The following is a 12,114-nucleotide window of genomic DNA, read 5'->3' as shown; positions in this document are numbered from 1 at the left end:
CCTGACTGGAAATCCTCACATATACCATTTTTCACTAAGAAGGAATATAATTGTGAGGATACCACCTTTTCTAGTATCTTGGACAGAAAAGGGAGATTCGAGATTGGTCTATAATTAACTAGTTCTTTGGGGTCATTTATTTGCAATCAAGTCAACGATATCGCTGTAGATGAAGTGAACCCCAGCTAAGCAAGCCAGAGGCAATAGCGGCAAGGAACCGAAACTCCATCGGTGACAGAATGGAGAAAAAAAGCTTGGGAGAAACCAGGCTCAGTTGGGGGCCAGTTCTCCTCTGACCAGACGAAACCAGTAGTTCAATTCCAGGCTGCAGCAAAGTCAGATTGTGCAGAAGAAACATCTGTTTCCTGTGGTCTTGTCCTGGTGCTCCTCTGAGACAAGGTCTTTACAGGGGATCTGTATCTGGGGCTCTAGTTGTCCTGGTCTCCGCTGTCTTTCAGGGCAGTAGAGGTCCTTTCTAGGTGCTGATCCACCATCATTTCTGGATACGTACTGGATCCGGGTGACTGCAGTGACCCTCTGATCTGGACACAGACTGGATCTGGTGGCTCCGGTGACCTTGGAATAAGAGAGAAACAGACTAATATTAGCGTAAATGCCATTCTTCTAATGATGTAGCAAGTACATAGGGTGTTATGTGAAGTGTTTCCGGTTCCGGTTTACCTAATTAATGCAGCCTAAAAATCCTTTATCGAATTTGGATATTAAAAGCATATTAGTATGTTATGTGTATGCCAGGTTAAAGAGATGGATCTTCAATCTAGATTTAAACTGCAAGAGTGTGTCTGCCTCCCGAACAATGTTAGGTAGGTTATTCCAGAGTTTAGGCACCAAAAAGGAAAAGGATCTGCCGCCCGTAGTTGATTTTGGTATTCTAGGTATTATCAAATTGCCTGAGTTTTGAGAACGTAGCGGACGTAGAGGATTATAATGTAAAAGGAGCTCATTCAAATACTGAGGTGCTAAACCATTCAGGGCTTTATAAGTAATATGCAATATTTTAAAATCTATACGATGTTTGATAGGGAGCCAGTGCAGTGTGGACAGGACCGGGCTAATATGGTCACACTTCCTGGTTCTAGTAAGAACTCTTGCTGCTGCATTTTGGACTAGCTGTAGTTTGTTTACTAAGCGTGCAGAACAACCACCCAATAAAGCATTACAATAATCTAACCTTGAAATCATAAATGCATGGATTAACATTTCTGCATTTGACATTGAGAGCATAGGCCGTAATTTAGATATATTTTTTAGATGGAAAAATGCAGTTTTACAAATGCTAGAAACGTGGCTTTCTAAGGAAAGATCAAATAGCACACCTAGGTTCCTAACTGATGACGAAGAATTGACAGAGCAAACATCAAGTCTTAGACCGTGTTCTAGGTTATTACAAGCAGAGTTTTTAGCCCCTATAATTAACACCTCTGTTTTTTCTGAATTTAGCAGTAAGAAATTACTCGTCATCCAATTTTTTATACCGACTATGCATTCCATTAGTTTTTCAAATTGGTGTGTTTCACCGGGCTGTGAGGAAATATAGAGCTGAGTATCATCAGCATAACAGTGAAAGCTAACACGATGTTTCCTGATGATATCTCCCAAGGGTAACATATAAAGCGTGAAGAGTTGCGGCCCTAGTACTGAGCCTTGAGGTACTCCATACTGCACTAGTGATCGATATGATACATCTTCATTCACTGCTACGAACTGATGGCGGTCATATAAGTACGATTTAAACCATGCTAATGCACTTCCACTGATGCCAACAAAGTGTTCAAGTCTATGCAAAAGAATGTTGTGGTCAATTGTGTCAAACGCAGCACTTAGATCCAATAAAACTAATAGAGAGATACACCCTCGATCAGATGATAAGAGCAGATCATTTGTAACTCTAAGGAGAAGAGTCTCAGTACTATGATACGGTCTAAATCCTGACTGGAAATCCTCACATATACCATTTTTCACTAAGAAGGAATATAATTGTGAGGATACCACCTTTTCTAGTATCTTGGACAGAAAAGGGAGATTCGAGATTGGTCTATAATTAACTAGTTCTTTGGGGTCAAGTTGTGTTTTTTTGATGAGAGGCTTAATAACAGCCAGTTTGAAGGTTTTGGGGACATATCCTAATGACAATGAGGAATTAATAATAGTCAGAAAAGGATCTATGACTTCTGGAAGCACCTCTTTTAGGAGCTTAGATGGTATAGGGTCTAACATACATGTTGTTGGTTTAGATGATTTAACAAGTTTATACAATTCTTCCTCTCCTATAGTAGAGAATGAGTGGAACTGTTCCTCAGGGGGTCTATAGTGCACTGTCTGATGCGATACTGTAGCTGACGGCTGAATGGTTGCAATTTTATCTCTAATAGTATCGATTTTAGAAGTAAAGTAGTTCATAAAGTCATTACTGTTTTGGTGTTGGGAAATGTCAACACTTGTTGAGGCTTTATTTTTCGTTAATTTAGCCACTGTATTGAATAAATACCTGGGGTTATGTTTGTTTTCTTCTAAAAGAGAAGAAAAGTAATCAGATCTAGCAGTTTTTAATGCTTTTCTGTAGGATATGCTACTTTCCCGCCAAGCAATACGAAATACCTCTAGTTTTGTTTTTTCTCCAGCTGCGCTCCATTTTTCGAGCTGCTCTCTTTAGGGTGCGAGTATGCTCGTTATACCATGGTGTCAAACTGTTTTCCTTAACCTTCCTTAAGCGTAAAGGAGCAAATGTATTTAAAGTGCTAGAAAAGAGAGAGTCCATAGTTTCTGTCACATCATCACATTGTTCTGAGGTTTTGGATATGCTAAGGAATTTGGATACATCAGGAAGATAACTTAAAAAGCAGTCTTTTGTGGTAGAAGTGATGGTTCTTCCATACTTGTAACAAGTAGAATTTACAATTTTGGCTATATGAAGTTTGCACAGAACTAAATAATGATCTGAGATATCACTTGGCTGAATAATTTCAACACTATCAACATCAATTCCATGTGACAGTATTAAATCTAGAGTATGATTTTGACAATGAGTAGGTCCTGAAACATGTTGTCTAACACCAGTAGAGTTCAGAATGTCTATAAATGCTGATCCCAATGCATCTTTTTCATTATCGACATGGATATTAAAATAACCAACTATTAAAACTTTATCTGCAGCCAGAGCTAACTCGGATGTAAAATCACCAAACTCTTTAATAAAGTCTGTATGGTGCCCTGGTGGCCTGTATACAGTAGCCAGTACAAACATAACAGGGGATTTATCATTAACATTTGTTTCTCTGGATAATGTTATATGTAGCACCATTACTTCAAACGAGTTATACTTGAATCCTGCCCTCTGAGAAATCCTGAAAACGTTGTTATAAATTGAAGCAACACCTGTTGGCCCACACAGCCATGGTTTGCGGACCTGATCAGTCTGTTAGCGGGCTCTCCATGGGAGATTCCCCTCAGACAGGATCTGCTATCACAAGCACAGGGAATGATTTGGCACCTAAGGCCAGATCTATGGAAGCTGTGGGCATGGCCTCTGAGTGGGATGAGTTAGTATGTCCCGGTCTTTCTGTTGAAACCACCGAGACTATACTGAATTCTAGAGCAGCTTCTACGAGACGCTTATATGCTTTCAAATGGAAACTGTTTACGACCTGGTTTGGAATTATGTAATATGGATCCAGTTTGCTGCCCAGTGGCTTCAGTACTGGAGTTCCTTCAGGACCGTTTCTCTGATGGAGTAACGCCAGCCACTCTGAAAGTTGACATGGCAGCCATTTCAGCTAACCACGTATATATAAATGGTGCCTCAGTGGGCCGGCATCCGCTGGTTTCTCGTTTTATACATGGTGCGCGACGGCTGAGGCCTTTCTGCCCTGTGCGAGTTCCATCATGGGATTTATCTATTGTGTTCCAAGATTTCTCAGTGCATCCGTCTGAGCCCCTGGAAACTATACCGGATAAAATCCTGACTCTGAAGACAGTTCTTCTTGTGGCTTTATCCTCCCTCAAGAGAGTTGGGGATTTACAGGCTCTTTCTGTTTCACCCTCGTGCATGGAATTTGCACCAGGCTCTGTGAAGGTATTGCTGCGACCGAGGCCTAATTATGTCCCTAAGGTCGCTTCTAACCCTTTCCGTTTTCAACAAGTGGTCTTGGAGGCTTTACCCATTGCAGAGGCGGGGTCAGGAGATCTAAGTCTTTGCCCTGTCAAAGCGCTAAAGACTTATGTTGATCGTACAGCCCCATGGCGTGAGTCTGACCAGCTGTTTGTCTGTTTCGGACATAAGAATAAAGGCCATGCTGTCACAAAACAACACATTTCCCATTGGCTGGTGGAGGCAATATCTTAAGCCTTTGAGGCGCGCGGACTCGCTTCGCCCTTAGGAATTAGAGCTCACTCCATGAGAACAGTGACTTCTTCACAAGCTTTTCTCAGTTGGTCTTCTATGGATGCTATATGTGCTGCGGCAGGATGGTCCTCACAGAGCACTTTTATCAAGTTTTACAGTTTACGGATGTGAGGATGGCTCCTGGCTCCCGGGTTCTCTCCACTTAAACAGATACTTCCTTGGATCCCAGCTATCAGGTACGTCAGGCGTTATGGTATAGGGTTCCCATACGGCCGGGACCGCAGCATCTCGTTCCCTATTCAGGGAACCATGGTTACATACATAACCAAGATGTTCCCTTTCATAGGTCACTTCGATGCTGCGGTCCCGGCTGTTCCATACCTTGATAGCATTCTTCTCCTTCAGTTCATGTAATCTGAGCGAAATAGCGTGCGGCACCCAGGTATACAATGCGCTATTTGGCCAATAGGATTGGCGGGATGGTATAGGGCTTCAGACAATCGTCACACCGATGGGTGTTCCCATACGGTGACGTCACCGAGCATCTCGTTTCCTATTCAGAAAACCATGGTTACATACATAACCGAGATGATATATATTTTTAATGTCTCAGCTTTCAAAATCAGTTTTATAGCGAAACACAAATGATATGTCTTACAATAATGTGTTTTCCAAGCTCTTTAATGATCAAATCGCTGTATTTATGTTAAACAATTCAAAAAATGTAAATGTTTTCATTGTGATGATTCCAAATATTTGAAAACTTATTTTCGTAATATTTCGACTTTATTCTCGTTTGTTCTACTATAGTATTACGACTTTATTATGAAAGATTTCGACTTTATTCTTGAAATATTACGACTTTAATCTCGTAATATTATTATTTTTTTCAACGTGGCACTAAAAACACCATCGTAAAACTGGTCTTCATTGGTGGCCTTTTTTTAAGCTGTGATTTTACCACTGGAGGTTTGTAATATAAAATCCCTTTTTTTGTAGACCATATAATTATCAAAATTAAAAAGTAAAGGAAAAAGAAGCAATAAATAAGTCATTTTGTAATTCAACTTTTTTTATTGTTCAATAGTCAAAACTTCAGAGTACATCACATTATTCAGAAATCATCTTTGCAATTACACATTCAGCCAGTCAAAACACCATCAGTCAAATGAAAAAAAACTGTAATACAACAAATCTTGATGCTGCAGCATTAGGCCCATTCCTCAAATAGGCCCAGATGAAAACAGACGAGAATTTTCCGGAAGCTGAACAGTTTTCCTTTGCGATATTAACCTCAAAATAATTCTTAGAATGAAATTTGGAGTCCGATTCTCGGAAGCATACAGCGTTGGCCTACTAATTATACAGTTAGCCTACAATTATTCTATATTCTTTGCACTGTGACGTTACTGACGTAACTGTTAATTTCTGTCATTTTTCCTAACTGACAACTGACGCTCCTAACCAACAAGATTAATTTAAAATAGAATTTAATTAAATTAGAAAGGATAAGTGTTATAAATACTATCAGAAAAACATAATAAAGCTAGGCTATCTATAGGCCTATATAAATATTATGAATAATTAGGCCTACACCAGAAATATATTTTACATAAATTAAAAATTAAGAAATGAAAGAAAAACTGCAAAAAGTAGCCAAGTTCTGGTTCATTTTTGTGCTGAGCGAAATAAACCCAGACGGCAGAAAGCGGCCAGCATGCGCACATCTGTAAAATGTCAGTTAAAGATCTGGAAAGCATCTGTCTACAAACGTCTGACAGACGTCCTTCAGATGTCAGTTTTACATACATTCTAAATCATAAATAGCTTAAAGACTAAAATCTAATTGACATCTATTTGACATCTAAAAGGAAACATCCTATAGACATATTGCAGATGTAAATGCAGACGTAAAATAGACGTCTCCGAGATGTACGTGTGCTATCAGGGGGTATGCTTTTTATTTTCTTTAAGCTTATTTTACAAAAGCACATATATTTTTTTTTTATTGTGAATGTACACAAATAAAGGCAAACCTTTTAAAATTCGGATTATCTTTATGACTAAAAGCAGTCATAAAAAATCAAGTGATTGCAGCGGCGCAGCATGCGCACACACTCTTAACAATGCAGCCTGTTTCTCATAATAAAATACAGTCAGTCAAACGTGAAAAAAAAATTCAAACACACACACCTACCACCGTGATGTTATGCAAAACATTTAGTTTTACATGGATACTGGAACGTGAGTGAAGTACATAATAAATAATAATTTTGCATTCAAATACATCGCGAATACGGAAACATTTGATTTTGAATTTGACCAACGTTGGTTTAAGCTTTATTTTAGCCAAAAATTAATTAGTTTTGTCTTGTCGTTAATATTGCTATAGCTTCTTATATTTTTAATTCTTGTTCTTTTCTAAATACTGTTAATTGAAATGATTTGTTGTGGAGTGAGGGGAACTAAAATAGCCTAGCTATGATATAGCCTAATGTTTGTAAACATTTCGTGTCTGCATTAGGTCTATTTCTGAATTAATTTTTTTTTTTTTTTTTTCTAAAAACACTTTTTATATAGGCCTACGCGTAGCGTGTTTTAATCATGCAGCAAACATTTTTAAATATTTATGTAAATTACTGAAAATAAATAAATAAATGACATTTATTTTTTTGACTCACAGTCTTAGTGTCTGTGTGTGCGCGCTAACACTGATCTTGTTGTTGTGTTAACCTAAGCAGACGTGGACTGCAGTTGAGCTAAGATTCCTTAACTTATTTTGACTTAATTAAAAGAGTTTAAACCATTCCTAATATATATATACACACACCAACCTCTGTCTTGTTAAAATGTACATTGGTTTCTTTGAGTGGATGGGTTTTTGGCGGTTAAATGACACAGACTCCAGATGCCGGACATGGTCACGTTTCGATGCACAACTTGAGACGAGATATTTATTTCCTGCAATATTGTTAAATGGGATACTTTTAACCACATATGTCTGGTTTATTTACTAGATAACACGACACAAGTGCGGCAGAAGGAAAGTATGTGTGTGTGAGAGATTGTTTGTAAGTCATATTCTACAGGCTTGTTTGTACATGTGTTTGTATTTGTATGTTTGGGTATATTTACGTGTATTTATACTTTTTGTATATTTGTGTGTGCGTGTGTGTGTGTGTTGAGGCTTAAAATATCAAAGTACGTGTGTTTGTATGACCTGTTTGCATTGGTGTTTGAAAAATCACTGTGTGAATAAAAATAGTACATGTAATTAAAATAAAACTAACAATATAACAACCTCGGTCTTGTTAAAACGAACATTGGGTGTATGAGTGGATGGGTTTTTGGTCTGTTAAATGACACAGACCCCTTGAAATTAGTTAGTTTCACAAGCCAGTTACAAGCATTTCAAAACCCGTTAGATGTTTTTACAGCCGCTTGATGTCTAACTGATATGCACGCGCCAGTAATCACACAGACACCAGATGCCGGACACATTCGCGTTTCGATGGTTGAGATGACGTCTCTTTCCTGCTATATTGTTAAACCGGGTACTTTTAATTACATATGTCTGTTTTATTTACTAGATAACGCGACACAAGCTTGACAGAAGGAAAGTGTGTTTGTGTGTGTGTTAATTGACATAGCTTGAGAAATTAAGCTTGACAAAAATAAAAGATCTATCGACGGAGATAGTCTAGATTTAGACTAGTCGTAGATTAGAGTAATTAATAAACTAAAAACAAATAAGGCTTTTTCAATGCTGTTTTTTTAAGACTAAAAGTAAATAAAAATCGTATAGGTCTGCATCATTTAAAAAGTAAAAATGTATCTTATGTTTAAAGGGATTTCACTAATTAAGGACTGATTTATTAAAAACTACTTAGTTCAAGTATTTTAACATACATTTAAATCTATTTGATGCTGCTATCACACCTACAGCCCTGCGCTCTCTAGCGCTGGAGGCGTGTTTTTTTTTTTTTTCTGGAGCATTCCCGATCCTCATTCTAAGTTTGTCATCGGTGCTGTGAGCCCAAATCAACGGAGATGCGTTAAAACTTTGCTGTGAGATCTTTTTTTCTTTTGTTTAACTGTCAGTATTGGTCTCGATTTTTAAAATTGTAACGTTAGTTAGTGGTAAAGTACTGTATAGATTTGACAAGTATCTTGTCTGATGTATTTTATTTTAGATCCGTGTAATGCATACCACTTTTTTCTTTTGTTTTAACTTTTTCTAACATTGTGACAAACACCAAGTTTTCTGGTTTGTATCCTTACTTTACATTCGTTTCTTTTTTCAGTTTGAGGTAAGGTACACATCCAGTAAATCTCTGTAACCTAGTTTTCTTTCTTTTCTAGCTGGTAACAAAACACCTTTTTAAATTGTAATGCTACAAGCTCTCACATATTTTTAACGTGTTGCTTAACAAAACATATCTGATAGTTTTTGACTTGTTTAGCTGTTTAAGATAAATAACCAGTAACCCAGTTTTCTTTTTATTTCATTTGTTACAACTTTAACAATGTTTTACACTTTTTCAACTACGAAAACGATCATTACATTGTTTCCATTTCGTATGTGTTTATAACCTTTTTCTTGAAATGCACTGTGTACTTAAAACCTTAATAAAATCTTCCCTTATACTATTTTCACAATTTTACCCATTTCAGAGTTTAAAAAAAGCACATAGATCCCAACACATTTTCCCTCCCACCAAAATTTCTTCTTAGGTTCATAAGTTCATATTTAGGTCACTGGGGTGTACAGGGAGGGGAGGGGGGTGTACAAACAGGTGTCCAGAACAGATGGCTTTTAAGACCATCATCAAACAAATTTTTTGAGACATCCCGCCATGGATCCTCTCTCTTATTCATGTAGTTATGTTAGGGCTGTAGCTATCGAATATTTTAGTAATCGAGTATTCTACCAAGAATTCCATCAATTAATCGAGTAATCGGATAAAATGTGTTTTTGCTTAATTCAAGTGCAATATTAATTCTGCAAGAGAAAATAAGACTCCTGGGTCTCTTAAAATTAACAAGTTTCCTTTTTTAGAAATAAAATATTTTTACTTTTTAAAAGCATAGAATGCAATGCATACATCAAAAAGAAACATTTAAATATTACCCATTGTTTCTCTGTTTGTACTTGTACTGTGAACAATGACAATAAAGTTGACAGATGAATTAAGTGCATTTAAGTGCCATTCAGTTAAAGCATTTACTGAGATGCACATTAGTCAAGTTTTCAAGTTTATTTGTATAGCGCTTTTTACAGTACAAATCGTTACAAAGCAACTTTAAAATTATGTTTCTACAATATTTAGTAATAGCTTATAAGTGGTGACTGTCAGTTTTTGCATGTATGACAGGACTTGTAGAAAAATGTATACAAGTCGTAGTCAGCCAGATGATGAACATTATTAATATTATTAATAATTAATATATGATTCAGTCACACTTGTAGCAATATTTGTTAGTTCTGTTGTTGATTCAGGGTTAGCATCATCTGAGGTCCTCTGAGGGTCAGCATCATCTCTTCTCAGGTGTTCTGCATCCAGACTGGAGCTTGAGTTAATCCTAGTTACCATGGGATGAAGATCCCAGGAGAAACAGAGAAACAAAATAGAGACATCACTATCATAGCTGCTCTTCCAACAAAGTACAATTAATTATTTTAACCCAAGCTAAAGATTAAGAATGCACATTTGATCAGATACAACTATACTCACAGTTTAAGATACATTATTCAAATGCTTGACAAAAGAGATGCGTTTTTAATCTAGATTTAAACAGAGAGAGTGTGTCTGAACCCCGAACATTATCAGGAAGGCTATTACAGAGTTTGGGAGCCAAATGTGAGAAAGCTTTACCTCCTTTAATGGACTCTGCTATCCTAGGAACTACCAAAAGTCCAGTGTTTTGTGACCTTAGGGTGCGTGATGCGTTGTAGCGTGGTAGAAGGCTAGTTAGGTACGCAGGAGCTAAACCATTTAGGGCCTTATAGGTAAGTAATGATAATTTGTAACTGATACGGAACTTAATAGGTAACCAGTGCAGAGACTGTAAAATTGGGGTAATATGATCATATTTTCTTGACCTGGTAAGGACTCTAGCTGCTGCATTTTGGACTACCTGTAGCTTGTTTATTGAAGAAGCAGGACAACCACCTAGAAGTGCATTACAATAGTCCAGTCTAGAGGTCATGAATGCATGAACTAGCTTTTCTGCATCAGAAACAGATAACATGTTTCGTAGCTTGGCAATGTTTCTAAGATGGAAGAATGCAGTTTTTGTAACATTGGAAATATGATTTTCAAAAGACAAATTGCTGTCTAATATAACACCCAGATTTCTGACTGTAGAGGAAGTAACAGTACATCCGTCTAGTTGCAGATTGTAATCAACAAGATTCTGTGTAGTGTTTTTTGGTCCAATAATTAATATCTCTGTCTTATCCTAATTTAATTGGAGAAAATTATTGGTCATCCAATCTTTTACATTTTTAACACACTCTGTTAGCTTAGATAATTGAGAAGTTTCATCTGGTCTTGTTGAGATATATAGCTGAGTATCATCAGCATAACAGTGGAAACTAATCCTGTGTTTTCTAATAATATTACGAAGGTGCAACATGTATATTGAAAATAGAAGGGGACCTAGGACGGATCCTTGTGGCACTCCATATTTTACTGATGATAAATGAGATGACTCCCCATTTAAGTAAACGAAATGGTAGCGATCGGACAGGTAGGATCTAAACCATATTAGAGCCTGCCCTTGAATACCTGTATAGTTTTGTAATCGATCTATGAGTAAGTCATGATCTATGGTGTCGAACGCTGCACTAAGATCAAGTAAGACTAGAAATGAGATGCAGCCTTGATCTGACGCAAGGAGCAGGTCATTTGTAATTTTAACAAGTGCAGTTTCTGTGCTATGGTGGGGCCTAAAACCTGACTGAAATTCTTCATAGAGATCATTTTTGTGTAGGAAGGTGCTCAATTGAGCAGACACAACTTTATCTAAAATTTTAGACATAAATGGAAGATTTGAAATAGGCCTATAATTTGCCAGTACACTAGGATCTAGTTTTGGTTTCTTAATAAGAGGCTTGATAACCGCCAGCTTGAATGGTTTTGGGTCGTGACCTAAAGATAACGACAAGTTAATGATATTGAGAAGCGGTTCTTCGGCTACAGGTAACAGCTCTTTCAGTAATTTAGAGGGTACAGGATCTAATAAACATGTTGTTGATTTAGATACAGTCATAAGTTTATTTAGCTCTTCTTGTCCTATAGTTGTAAAGCACTGCAGTTTATCTTTGGGTGCGATGGATGAAACTGAAGTGTTAGATGCTATAGAATCTACATTCGCTATTGTATTTCTAATGTTATCTATTTTATCAGTGAAGAAATTCATGAAGTCATTACTATTTAAATATTTGAATCAGGTGGCGTCTGGTAATTTGTTAATTTAGCCACTGTGCTAAATAAAAACCTTGGATTGGCTTTTTTATTAAAACATTATACACTGCACCCTTACGAAAATTAACCATAGTTTTACTACAAATAAAACCAAAAAACCATGGTTACTGTAGTTAAACCATGGTAACCACAAATTAACCATGGTTTTGCTATATTAACCATAGTTTAACCATGGTATTTGTAGTAAATCTGTGGTTTTACAAATGGCAGTCAATACGCCAAAAAACCATGGGTTACTACAGTTTTACTATAATAAAACCA

Source organism: Carassius gibelio, chromosome A23 (genome assembly GCF_023724105.1).
Source record: "Carassius gibelio isolate Cgi1373 ecotype wild population from Czech Republic chromosome A23, carGib1.2-hapl.c, whole genome shotgun sequence".
Taxonomy (NCBI): Eukaryota; Metazoa; Chordata; class Actinopteri; order Cypriniformes; family Cyprinidae; genus Carassius; species Carassius gibelio.
Note: the sequence above shows the minus strand (reverse complement) of the source record.